Source organism: Heterodontus francisci, chromosome 16 (genome assembly GCF_036365525.1).
Source record: "Heterodontus francisci isolate sHetFra1 chromosome 16, sHetFra1.hap1, whole genome shotgun sequence".
NCBI classification, from domain to species: Eukaryota; Metazoa; Chordata; class Chondrichthyes; order Heterodontiformes; family Heterodontidae; genus Heterodontus; species Heterodontus francisci.
Window position 1 is genome coordinate 21,360,059 of NC_090386.1, and position 14,354 is coordinate 21,374,412.

The 14,354-nt window shown below is 41.4% G+C and overlaps 1 long non-coding RNA gene across 3 annotated transcripts in view; it reads left to right on the forward strand.

The window, feature by feature from the left end:
• LOC137378432 (uncharacterized) overlaps positions 1–6,997 on the forward strand; it is a 183,643-nt gene extending 176,646 nt beyond the window's left edge. The window contains exon 5 of one of the 3 annotated variants that reach the window (XR_010976602.1): positions 6,846–6,997. This is a non-coding gene — a long non-coding RNA (uncharacterized lncRNA). Of the gene's footprint in view, positions 1–944; positions 1,290–4,497; positions 5,216–6,845 lie in introns of those variants that run through there. The other 2 variants (XR_010976601.1, XR_010976600.1) reach the window with 2 other exon arrangements.
• Positions 6,998–14,354: the final 7,357 nt, after the last annotated feature.

The following is a 14,354-nucleotide window of genomic DNA, read 5'->3' on the forward strand; positions in this document are numbered from 1 at the left end:
GACATCACCAATTTTCATGTCATCTGCGAACTCACTGATCATATCTCCTATATTCACATCATTAATGTACACTAAAACAGCAAGGGTCCCATCACCGATCCCTGCGGTACACCACTGGTCACAGGCTTCCACTCACAGAAACAACCCTTGACCATCACCCTCTGCCTCCTGCCACTAAGCCAATTTTGGATCCAATTTGCCAAATTGCACTGGATCCCATGGGCTCTTACCTTCTTAACCAATTTCCCATGCAGGACCTTATCAAAACCCTTACTGAAGTTCATGTAGACTACATCAACTGCTTTACCCTCATCTACACATGTAGTCACCTCCTCGAAAACTTCAATCAAGTTAGTTAGACATGATCTCCCCCTGACAAAGCCATTATCGTCTATCACTGATTAATCCCTGCCTCTCCAAGTGGAGATTAATCCTGTCCCTCAGACTTTTTTCCAATAGTTTCCCAACTATTAATGTTAGACTCACTGGCCTGTAATTACCTGGTTTATCCCTGCTACCCTTCTTGAATAATGGTACCACATTCGCTGTCCTCCAGTCCTCTGGTATCTCTCCTGTGGCCAGAGAGGATTTGAAAATTTGTGTCAGAGCCCCTGCTATCTCCTCCCTTGCCTCACATAACAGCCTGGGATACACCTGATCTGAGCCTGGGGATTTATCCACTTTTAAGCCTGCTAAAACATCTAATACTTCCTCCCTTTCAATGCTAATATGTTCAAGTATATCACAATTCCCCTCCCTGATCTCTACACCTACATCATCCTTATCCATAGTGAACACAGATGTAAAGTAACCCTGTGACCTTCAGCAACAGAAGAGGTTTGCAGTTAATTCATGCATAGTTGGTATTTGGTGACAGAAATATCATAATGCATATCAAACCGCAGTTTTCATGGAACTGAATTTTCTGTATCTCATTCTTTCAGAAGCAGAGGACTAATAGTAAGAACTGTTCGTGTCTTGAGCACCACCAGCTGATGGCAACCTATTATAAAACAAAGAGCGTGTCTTGCAATAGTTAATGAGAAAAAGATTCTTATATGTGAAGTGAAAAAGAAAACTATGAATGTTTGCAGGTGTGAAATAAAAACAGAAAATGCTGTAATCACACAGCAGGTCCAGCAACATCTGAAGGAGAAAGGATTTGACTAAAGATAATTGGTGAATTTTCTTGGGCAAAAGGGACTTGTGCATGTCAGTTAACACTGGTTGTGACCCAGTTCTAATTAAGAGTCACACCTAAAAAATTAGCCTAATCATCTTTGTTCAACCTGCAGTGCAGTTCCAGCATTTTGTGGCTTTACCCATAATGCAGGACCTGGTTAAGTATACGTGATGTTCGGAGTGAAGGGGACAGGTGCGTGCACAGACTCAGTACACAAATGCACATGGACAGAAACTCAGTCATGCAGATATATACAGAGACAGAGGCTTTCCAACAGACACAGAACACAGACATAAAATTCATCATTGGTACACAAACAGAATAACTGAGTTCAGTAAGCAATTAGTTAATGGTGGCATGCAAGAGGATTTGACTGAAGATAATTGGTGAATTTTCTTGGGCAAAAGGGACTTGTGTATGCAAAGCATGACTACAATAATTAAGATTGATTTGAATTAAGTGTTCCTATTTTAAACAATCAGGAGAAAACAATGATTAGGTCAGGAAAGCTTTAAAGGTTAAGGAGCATTCAGAAAAAACTGCATCAGCTATGAAAACATTGAACCTGGTATCACTGAAACAATGCTGTGAGCTGGAAATGGGCTTAGGATCAAATTATGAAGATATGGAGTATTTTGCAATGGTAGGAATGTTACACTGGATGGAATAGTATGACTTGACAGCTGTTGTTGTCATCCCTAACTGATAATGTTTAAGAATAGGATTGAGAGTAATAAGGAGAGATACATAATCAAATACTCCATGGAACATTGGTCCTTATGCTGCTGAGACCTTGGGTGAGGAAACGTTCATGTGAAGGTTAAGTTTCTCTCTGAATACAAGGTGAGTCTGGTGTAATGGAATCAGCACAAATAGCAGTCAGGACCAAAAAACTCATTGTGGCAAAATCTGAATGTCAAGCAATATTTGCCAGTGCCTCTTTTGAGAGTTAAATGTGATTCCTAAACCATTCTGCTCTGCTAACATGCTCTTCTGTCCTCAGCCTGACTTTGAATAACAGGCACGTCTCGTGTCCAAACTCATATCTTCAAGTTAGCGTGCAAGAGGATTTACTCTGCATCAGTTGGCTGTTGTAGCTACAATAGTTGCAAGAGTTTCATTAGATCCAATCTCAGGAGCATTTTTGACTGTCACATAACGAACAATTAACTAATTAAGAGTTTGCTCCCTTATGTGCATTGAATATGCATAATATGCAAAGTGTTTCTGACCTGTATCCTGAAATTGCCAAATGCTTTCCAATGGATAGAGATCACTGATCAATAATTAAAATTCAGTGTTATCTCTGAGCAGTGCCAGAAGAAATCCAACTAGTGCAAATCTCCAACAATAACATATCCTTAGCTAGGAACCCCTTGTAACTGAGCTTCCAACTAAACTGAAAGATTCTGTTCTTTCTCTATATTATGTCTTGATCAGGCCATATCTGGAATACTGTGTCCAGGTTAGTCTGATTCACATAGTGGGGGATAAGAGGCCCTGAAAATGTTCAGAGACAGCCATTAGATTCATATCTAGTTTAAGGTTCCTCAGTTACTGAAACAAGCCAAGGTAGCTGGGGTTTTTTACAAAAGTGTAGATTCTGAGATCTTTAAAGAAATGAGATGGAAAAGTCAGGGAGAACCGGGTGACCCAAGTATAAACTACATAAGCATAAAGCTAGGTTAGATGCTAAGAGGTACAGTCCTGCCACTTCAAACATCCATATTTAAAACTGGCAATTGCTTCTATGGGCAAAAAGCATTGGCCGTTATTTATTTGCATTAACGTCAGTTTCAAAGTTGCCAATTGCAACATCTTAACTCCTCCGTTTATTCTGGTCAGAAACAGCTGTGGTTACTCAGAAAGTCACACCTTGTTAAGGTGCACTGAATGCAAGAACAAACATATATTATGACCTCAGTGAGGCAGTTAACACTAAAACACAAGATATGAATACCCCAGACCAATTTAAAGAATTACATGACAAGATTTCACATTTTAAGACTTTTATTGTAACAACTATATTGCCAAAGACTTGCAGGTTGATAGGTTAATTGGCTATTATAAATTGTCACTAGTATAGGTAGGTGGTAGGGAAATATAGGAACAGGTGGGGATGTGGTAGGAATATGGAATTAGTGTAGGATTAGTATAAATGGGTGGTTGATGGTCGGCACAGACTCGGTGGGCCGAAGGGCCTGTTTCAGTGCTGTATCTCTAAACTAAAAACTAAACTAAATTAAAAATCACCATTAATTAAATAATACTTTGTAAGTAGCTAATACTCCAAATTATAGGAAAAGCACTTTCTTTACTTATTAAAACAGTTCAAAACTGGACGCACATTTATACAGTCCTCCTTGGAGCAAAATCTTTGCAGCTAAAAGTCCTCAACTCCTCCCAGTTGCAATGGGTTGGATCTCCCAGACCTTCTCAAAATCAATGTCCTCTTTGCTCACTTCTTCTGAACACTTTCGACCTGGACTTAGGGTGAATAAGGCTGGCGATCCTATTGGTTGTTTCTTGACTGCAAACCTCAACTTTCAAATCTGGTTCAAGTCTTTGCAGCCTTTCACTGTGTCAGTGTTCCGAGAGCTGATGTTCTCTCTCCCTCCCTTGAGGCTGCCACAGCTGGCCATTGCGTCCCGGTCTCCCTCACAACCTGCAGATTTCTCAAAGTCTGTAGAACTTATCCAGAATCAGGAGGTCAGTAGCCATTTGTTTTTTCCTATATGAATAGCCACAAGTCTGGCTTCAGCAGAGCCACCCGGACATTCCATTGTTTCCAGGTAGGTGTTAGCAACTGCAACTCGCATTTATATTTTCAGAGCCACAGGCTCCTTGTTTACGATCTGAAAGTCTGGAAGGGTGAAACCCAATGTTCCTCCGGTGATACAACCTTGGCTTCTGCTTTTCCAAAAGGGTCTTTGATCTGGGTTCTTTGTTGTCCTAGTAACCAAGATCCCTGTCTTGTTCTTAAGCAGAGTTGATGTGAAGCCACACGTCTTCTCTGACTCCATCTTTGCACTACAATAAAATCATAGTTTTTAAAACATTATCTTGCTACCCTACCACTACCCTACAGCCTCTCCTAAAGACTGTACACGTTAAAGAAAAGAGCAATTTAATTGCCAATGCTCTATCCAAAATTTTTAAAAGGGCATAATGGAGGAAAACAACTTTGATATAGAATATTGTTGTCACCTGTGTAAAGTGTAAAATGTTAATGATGGAAATGTTTACAATGTTATAAGTTGATAATGTTGTAGAAAAACATTACTATGGTAATGAATTTTCTATTTCTGGTGCAGAGGTGTTATCAATGCTGGACTTTGCAGCATGATTACCAGGACAACAAAGAACCCAGATCAAAGACCTTTTCGGAAAAGCAGAAGCCAAGGTTGTATCAAGTGAAGAACATTGGGTTTCACCCTCCCAGACTTTCAATGAAGAGTGCAGAGGGCATGCCAGGAGCAGCACCAGGCATCTATAAAAATGAGGTGTCAACCTGATGAAGCTACAACACAGGACTACTTGCATGCCAAACAACAGAAGCAGCATGCTACAGACAGAGCTAAGCGATCCCACAACCAACAGATCAGAACTAAGCTCTGCATTCCTGCCACATCCAGTCATGAATGGTGGTGGACAATTAAACAATTAACAGGAGGCGGAGGCCCAACAAATATCCCATCCCTCAATGATGGGGGAGCCCAGCACATCAGTGCAAAAGACAAGCCTGAAGCATTTGCAACCACCTTCAGCCAGAAGTGCTGAGTGGATGATCCATCTCGTCCTCTTCCTAAGGACCCCAGCTGCCAATCATCAGCCAATGACGTAGTCATACTCAGAATCATACCTTGTAGACAATATCCCAGACACAGTCATCACCATCCCTGGGTATGTCCTGTCCCACCAACAACTGACAGAACCACCAGCGGTGGCAGCACAGTGGTATACAGACAGGAGGTATCCTCAGTGTTGAGACAGGACTTGTCTCCAGAAGGACTGAAGCGGCACAGTGGCGCAGTGGTTAGCACTGCAGCCTCACAGCTCCAGCGACCCGGGTTCAATTCTGGGTACTGCCTGTGTGGAGTTTGCAAGTTCTCCCTGTGTCTGCGTGGGTTTTCCCCGGGTGCTCCAGTTTCCTCCCACAAGCCAAAAGACTTGCAGGTTGGTAGGTAAATTGGCCATTATAAATTGCCCCTAGTATAGGTAGGTGGTAGGGAAATATAGGGACAGGTGGGGATGTGATAGGAATATGGGATTAGTGTAGGATGAGTATAAATGGGTGGTTGATGGTCGGCACAGACTCGGTGGGCCGAAGGGCCTGTTTCAGTGCTGTATCTCTAAACTAAACTAAACAGACTGTGTGGTAGTCACTCCTACTAATGCTGTCAATTAGATTCACTCTACAAGATAGCAAGAAATGGCTGAAGGCACTGGATACTGCAAAGGCTACGAGCTCTGACAACATTCTGGCTGAAGGTACTGAAGACCTGTTCCAGAACTAGCTGCGCCCCTAGCTACAACACTGGCATCTACCTGACAATGTGGAAAATTGCTCAGGTATGTCCTGTACACACAAAATAGGACAAATCCAACCCAGCCAATTACCTGCTCACTGGTGCTCAGTTGAGGTTCTTCCAGGTCCACTTATCACCTGTCTTCATTACAGCCTTGTCTGTACAAAAGAGCTGAACTCAACAGGTGAGGTGAGAGTGACTGCCCTTGACATCAAAGCAGCATTTGACTAACTATGGCATCAAGGAGCCCTAGCAAAACTGCAGTCAACAGGAATCAGGGGGAAAACTTTCCACTGGTTGGAGTCATACCCAGCACAAAGGAAGATGGTTGTGGTAGGTGGAGGTCAATTAGATTAGAGATACAGCACTGAAACAGGCCCTTCGGCCCACCGAGTCTGTGCCGACCATCAACCACCCATTTATACTAATCCTACACTAATCCCATATTCCTACCAAACATCCCCACCTGTCCCTATATTTCCCTACCACCTACCTATACTAGTGACAATTTATAATGGCCAATTTACCTATCATCCTGCAAGTCTTTTGGCTTGTGGGAGGAAACCCACGCAGACACAGGGAGAACTTGCAAACTCCACACAGGCAGTACCCAGAATCGAACCCGGGTCCCTGGAGCTGTGAGGCTGCAGTGCTAACCACTGTGCCACTGTGCCGTCAATCATCTCAGTCCCAGGACATTGCTGCAGGAGTCCCTCGGGAGTGTTACGACCAGCTGAGAAAGGTGTCTAGGGGTCTGTTACTATTTCCACCTGGTCTTAGTGTAACAGGGTTTAATTTTAAACACTGTGTTTTTCACAACTTTCTAATTATAAGGCAAAGAAATGAGCACAAACAGGCTTTCTTTGGTTTAAAGAAGAAAGATGAAATTTATTAAACCTTAAACTGAAATTCTAGTATGGCTCATGCCTCTGGATATACGATGCGCCCATGCTAGCATGCACATGCGATATAAACATGCAGACAGGGACATAAAAGAGCAGAAGAAAAGATAAGTAGAACAGTTTGAGGCTATATCTTGTTACTGTTTCTCGAACTCGCTGTAATCCTTGATTGAAGATATGGTCTTGCGTTTTGTTGGGTCCCAGCATTCATCTTAAACCTTGCTCACATAGGAGACTGTCCTCTCTACATGTCTTCAATGGTTTCCGAAGCTGGTGAGAGCGAAATGAGGGCAAACAGAAGAGGAGATGTTCTCAGTCCATGAGCACACAGCGTTCACTGTTCCAATTCCTTTATTGGGAGTTCAAATTCAAAAAAACTCGCAGGTTGCCCAGCAGGTTAGTCATGTGACTAGCTCCTTATATGGAATAGTTTCTTCAAAATCCTTTATGGGAAGTTCAAATTCTCTGCAACAGCCAGTTAGTCATGTGACTAAAACTGGTCTGACTACTTCTGTGTATTGGGGAAGTAACTGCTAGGTCCCCATTGTTTCAACATTGTCTGATACTATGCAAATGTCCTTCCAGTTAGGGCTTGGAATTTTAAGTTTTTGTCCATGTGGTGAAATAATGTGTGCCTCAGTCTTGGCAGGTGTGGTTTGCCTGACAGTAGTATCCTCGGTCCAACCATTTTCAACTGTTTGATCAATGACCTGCCCTTCATCGTAAGGTCAGAAGTGGGGATAGTCACTGATGATTGCACAATGTTCAACACCATTTGCAACTCTTCAGGTTCTGAAACAGTCTGTGTCCATATGCAGCAAGACCTGGACAACATTCAGGCTGGGGTTATAAATGGCAAATTACATTTGCGCCATACAAGTGCCAGGCAATGAACATCTCCAACAAGAGAGAATCTAACCATCTCCCCATTGCTGAATTCCCCACTATCAACATCCTGGGGGTTGCCATTGACTAGAAACTGAACTGGACCAGGTCAGAGACTGGGAATTCTGTGGCAAGTAACTCATCTCCTGACTCCCCAAAACCCATCCACCATCTCCAAGGCACAAGTCAGGAGTGCGATGGAATACTCTCCACTTGCCTGGATGAATGCAGTTCCAACAACTCTCAAAAAGGTTGGCTCCATCCAGGACAAAGCAGCCTGCTTGATTTGCACCCCATCCACCACCTACAAAATTCACTCCCTGCACCACTGATGCAGCACTGTGTACCATCTACAAGATGCACTGCAGCAACTTGCCACTGTTACAAGTGTTTTGTTTTTTAAAATGAAAACTCAGAATTTTGTGTGTTTATAAACTTGAGAAAAGGATTTTTTTTTTGCTCAGTGGACACTAACCTGCAATTAGTTGAAATTCCTGCAATGTTTTGAAAGAAAGTCATAACAAAAGTTGAACTTTGCAGTTGTTTTGAAAGGAAGTTGAACTTGTACAAGGATAGGAAAGCCATCAATTTCAAGGAAACCACACGGGTTTGACCTTTCTTCAGCGCAGGGAGACACTGTGTATGGACATGTGACTGTGTTCAGGAAAGTTCTTTTTTCACCTTGGACCCTTTTAAAAGCCTGTGAATTGGGCAAAGGACCGGCATTTGAAATCTTGCTTTGACCTGCCTGGAGCAAGGGAGGAAGACCCAGGAAAGTGTTACCTCTCTCTATAAAGGCAGCTTGTATCTCTTGAAAAGGAATCCTGCATTTGAAAGGTGGCAGATTCCTAATTCCACCAGTCTCTGAATAATTCCTGCATCCAGAGTGGTTCCTGTTGCCTCCTGTGTTTTGAGAGATCCTGAAATCTCAAGAAAGCATCTACTGCTATACTTCTGTTTCTAAAAACCCAAGCAGACCGGTTGCTGCACCCCTGCTAAAAGACCTGTATGATGCCTGCGGTGGACAAATTGCCTTGAAAGCCCACCCATCACAGACTGTTCATCAACCTCGCCTGGAGAGACTTTGAGTGGCATCCAACTATTCGACTCTGGGATACCTCACAGTACCAAAAAGATCCTACCAGAACGTGCTAAATTCAATTATTTTTATTATTCCTTCTATTCCTAAGAAACAGCTGTAAACCAAAAATCCTTTTTCCCCAGTTAACCATTTTTTTTTAAAATGCATGCATGTGTGCATGGGGGTTAAGGAAATACAGTTTTCTTTCATATATAGATTTATCTCGTTAGTAGTTAAAACCTAATATTTCTTTTCTAATAAATAGTTAATTTTGTTGTTTAAGGAAACCTGGTTTAGTGTGCTTTTTGCCTACATCTTCTGCATCCATGCATAAGTTACCTTGTACATCTTTGATAGGCCCTACCCTCTCCTTAATTATCCTCTTGTTCTTAATGTACTGATAAAATATCTTTGGGTTTTCCTTGATTTTACCTGCCAATATTTCTTCATGTCCTCTCTTTGCTTTCCTAATTTTCTTTTTTGATTTCACCCCTGCACTTACTATACTCCTGTAGGCTTTCTGAAGTATTATGTTTTTTTGTGACTGTCATAAGCTTTCTTTTTCTGCTTTATCTTACCCTTTATGCTTCTAGATAACCAGGGGCTCTAGATTTGGCAGTACCACTCTTTTTTTTCTTTGCGGGGACATGTCTACACTGTGCCTGTAGAATCTCGCGTTTGAATGCCTCCCACTAGTTTGCCACTGATTTTCCTTCAAGTAGCTGTATCCAATCCATTTTTGTCAGATCACCTCACAGCTTTGTAAAATTTGCCTTCCCCCAATTTAGAACTTTTACTCCTGTCTCCTTGTCCCTTTCCATAATAATGCTAAATCTAACTGTATTATGGTCACTATCTCCAAAATGGTCACCCACTGCTACTTCATCCACTTGCCCAGCTTCATTTCTTAAGGCTAAATCTAGAATTGCACCCCGTCTCGTTGGGCTTGTTACATACTGGTGAACAAAGTTCTCTTGAATACAGTTCAAGAATTTTGTCCCCTCTGTGCCCTTCACACTGTTTGTATCCCACTTTATATTGGGGTAGTTGAAATCCCCAACTATTATTGCCCTATAGTTTTTGCACTCAGATGTTTGCCTACATATTTGTTCCTCTATCTACCTCTCACTATTTGGGGGTCTATAGTACACTCCTAGTAGTGTGGCTGCCCTTTTTGTATTTCTGGGCTCAACCCATATGGCCTCATTTGATGATTCATTTAGCATATCATCCCTCCTCACAGCTGTAATTGATTCTTTATCCAATAATGCTACACTCCTTCCTTTTTTATCCCTTTCTACTCTGCCTGAAAACTCTATATCCAGGGATGTTGAGCTGTCATTTTTGCCGCTCTTTGGTCCTCCACCACAACTGAATCCTTCTCATCTTGTTTAATCTTATGATCCTGGGATCTAGTCACTGCACAATCTGGGAATACATCAGGAAATTCCTCCTGTAAAACTTCAGTTTCAGCAACTTCAACTGGTTTTGCTGAAACTACTGGAGACACCAAGCCCCAGATAAACCATTCCCTAGCAACAAATCCACCCCTTCAGTCTGCAAATTAGGGACGTTTCCCACTGTTACCAGACCAGTGACTAAATCACATTACAAACTAACCTTATGTAATGGAATGGATAAATAATCCCCCTCAATGCCCCGCACTATGACTTTCACATTTATTGCACTACTTGAGGGAAAATTTACATCCTTTACTACCATTAATGACTGGGTTTCTCCATGTCTCTAAGCAGCACAATCAACTTGCCTGCCTCATCTGATGGATAGGGAACACCTTACCCTTGAACACAAAACTTCTATATCCTTCAGGGACATGATCTAGTTCAACAGCACCCAGGGGAGAACATCTCTGCTCACCATTCAACATTGCCAAAGTCACTGGCTTGTCAGCAGTGCTACCTATTGAGCCACCCTTTTCAGGACAGGCTTTCAGTAAACTGATCACAGCTACTGGAGTGCCTTTTAACTTCCAGCATTCTGATTTTATACACCCTATTTTATTACAACAATAACACATTGGTCCTTTTGACTCAACCCTAGTCTCCTAACTATCTTTGTTACCAGTCTGAGGATTGCCGATATCCTCTCTTTTATTCTTGCTCTTTCTCATATTAAAATCAAATCTTTTTTTTTTCATTATCAACGATCCTATCTTTCCAATTTCTCTGAAAGTTTCCAAGTTGGAGCCTGTAACTACTGCTTTTGTGGGTCAATTCGTAATCATCTGCCATTTGTTATGATGAAGGCAGGAGGAGTGCACTGTTAATTCAGTCCCACTTCTCCACAGGTCACAGCATATTAATAAATTTTACCACTTACTGAAACAGCCAATTAGAGACTTCATTTGTCCCCAGAATAAAGCACACCAACCAAGTTTCTTTAATCAACCACAAAAATTAACTGTTTATTATAAAACCAAGTCTTAACCAATAATGAAGTAAATCTATATATGAATTGAGATATTAAAGCTCCTTATTTTTCCCCAGCCCTCATGCACATGCATTTTTTTTAAAGTGGCAGTCAAGATGACCACCGCAATTTGCATCTGAAACACTTTTGCACATTCAAAGGCCCAACTGCAGACAGAGGTCTGAGGAGCCCTGGACCCAGAACAATGGCTTGCTCTCAGTAATTGAATTACCTAGGATTGCTTCATTAGTAGAGCAGTCAAGGCCATCCTGACACATTGACTTTGAAAGAGAAAACCCCTCCGAGTGTAAATATTGGCGTCCTGGAACCTGTGGAGTCAATTCTGAACCTTGTATCTCATTAACAAAGGTGATGGAGAGAACCATGTGACCGTATGTTTATCTCTGAAAAAACAGAATTTTTGTTACACAGACTGAAGTCAAGCAGTAACTCAAAGTATGCAGCAGCAGAAAGCTGTGTGCTTTCCTTTCTCTCTCTCTCTCTCTCTCTCTTTCTCTCTCTCTTTCTTTTTCCCCAGAAAACATCAAGTTTGAAAACCGTCTGTGAATGTGGACCCTCCAAGCCCACAGACTTTTACAGCCAGCGACCGGCGAAGAGAGCCAACTACAATTCTGCCTTCAAGAAAACCCTGAGAAAAGCAAGCCAACCAAAGTGCACTTTGACCAGCCAAGGACTTCAAGAATACAACTCCAGCCAGACTACTGAATCATCCACTTCACATACTGTGTACTTGAGTTTCATTTATTCTGGCCTTTAATCCAACTACCAAATCTATTTTTCCCTCTGTAATCTATTTGTGTATGTGTGATTCACGTGTGAATGTGTGCGTGAATGTGTGCGTGAATATGTAGTGTATTTTTTAGTATTTTAAATCGGGGTTAGGAACAGAGGAGCAGGAGTAGATCATTCAGCCCATTGAGCCTGCTCTGCCATTCAACATGATCATGGCCGATCATCCACTTCAATACCTTTTTCCCACACTATCCTCATATCCCCTTATGTCATTTGTATTTAGAAATCTGTCAATCTCTACTTTAAACATACTCAACGACTGAGTTTCCACAGCCCTCTGGGGTAGAGGATTCCAAAGATTCGCAACCCTCTGAGTAAAGAAATTTCTCCTCATCTCTGTTCTAAGTGGCTTCCCTCTTATTTTGAAATTGTGTCCCCTGGTTCTGGACTCCCCAACCAGGGGAAGCATTTTAGCTGCATCTACCCTGTCTATCCCTTTAAGTATTTTGTAGGTTTCAATGAGATCACCTCTCATTCTTCGAAACTCTAGAGAATACAGGCCCAGTTTCCCCAATCTCTCTTCATAGGACAGTCCCGCCATTCCAGGAACAAGTCTGGTGAACCTTTGTTGCACTCCCTCTATGGCAATAATATCCTTCCTAAGGTAAGGGGAATAAAACTGCACACAGTACTCCAAGTGTGGTCAAACCAAGGTTCGATACAATTGAAGCAAAACTTCACTACTCTTGTACTCAAATCCTCTTGCGATAAAGGCTAACATACCATTAGCCTTCCTAACTGCTTGCTGCACCTGCATGTTAACTTTCAGTGACTTATTGACAAGGACACCCAGGTCCCTTTGTACATTTACACTTTCTAATCTCTTACCATTTAAGAAATACTCTGCACAACTATTCCTCCTACCAAAGTAGATAATCTCACATTTTTCCACATTATATTCCATCTGCCACATTCTTGCCCACTCACTAAGTCTGTCCAAATCTCCTTGAAGCTGCTTGCATCTTCCTCACAACACACATTAGTTTTGTGTCATTTGTGAACTTGTAAATACTACATTTGATCCCCACATCCAAATCATTGATATATATTATGAACAGCTGGGTTCCAAGCGCTGATCCCTGCTGTACCCCATTAGGCCTGTGGCCTGCCAACATGAGAATGACGCATTTATTCCTATTCTCTGCATTCTGCCTGTTAACCAATCCTTAATTACCTCCTATCCCATGTGCTTTAATTTTGCTAACCAACCTCCCGTGGGAGACTTTATCAAAAGCCTTCTGAAAATCCATGTATACCAGATTCTGTTAGTAACATCCTCAAAAAACTCCAACAGGTTCATCAAACATGATTTCCCATTCATAAATCCATGTTGACTATGTCCAATTATATCATTATTATCCAAGTGTCCATTTATCACATCCTTTAGAATAGATTCTAGCATTTTCTCAATGACTGATGTAAGGCTAACAGGTCTGTAAATTCCCTGTTTTCTCTCTCCCTCCCTTCTTAAGTAGTGGGGTGACATTTGCAACCTTCCAATCTGCAGGAACTGCTCCAGAATCTATAGAATTTTGGAAGATGATCACCAATGCATCCACTATCTCCATTGCTACCTCTTTCAACACTCTGCGATGTAGAATATTAGGTCCTGGGGACTTATCAACCTTCAGCCCCATTAATTTCTCCAATACAACCTTCTTACTAATACTAATTTCCTTCAATTCCTCATTCTCCCTAATCCCTTGAATTTCTAATTCTGGGAGATTTCTTGTATCTTCCTCGGTGAAGACAGACACAAAGTAATCATTTAACTTCTGTGCCATTTCTCTATTCTTCATTATAAATTCTCCTGAATCTAAATGTAATGGACCCACATTTGTCTTGGCCAAATGTTTCCTTTTTATGACAGAGAAAACAGGGAATTACAGACCTGTTAGCCTTACTTCAGTCATACCTGTAGAAGCTTTTACAGTCCATTTTTATATTTTTTGCTAGCTTACATTCATCTTCTATTCTCACTTTCTTTATCAGTTTCTTCATCCTCCTTTGCTGTATTCTAAAATCCTCCCAATCCTCAGGTTTACTACTATTTCTGGCAACATTATAGGCCTTTTCTTTTAATCTTATACAATCCTTAACTTCCTTTGTTATCCACGGTTGACTGCCTTTACTTTTAAAAGTTTTGTGCCTTGAAGGAATGTATAGTTAATATTTCTTTAAAGACTATCCATTGCCTATGTACTGTCATACCTTTTAATGTATTTTCCCAATCCACCTCAGCCAATTTGACCCTCATACCTTCATAATTTCCTTTGTTCAAATTTAACTCCCTGGCTTCAGATTGAGCTACCTCACATTCAAACATAATGTAAGATTCTGTCATGTTATGTTCACTCATTCCTAAAGGTTCTTTTAAAACAAGATTATTAATTAGCCCTTTCTCATTACATAATACTGGTTCTAAAATAGCCTTTTCTCTAGTCCATTCCTCAACATACTGCTCCAGAAAACCATCCCTAACACACTCCAGAAACTCGTCCTCCACAGCATTAGTGCTCATTCGGTTTACC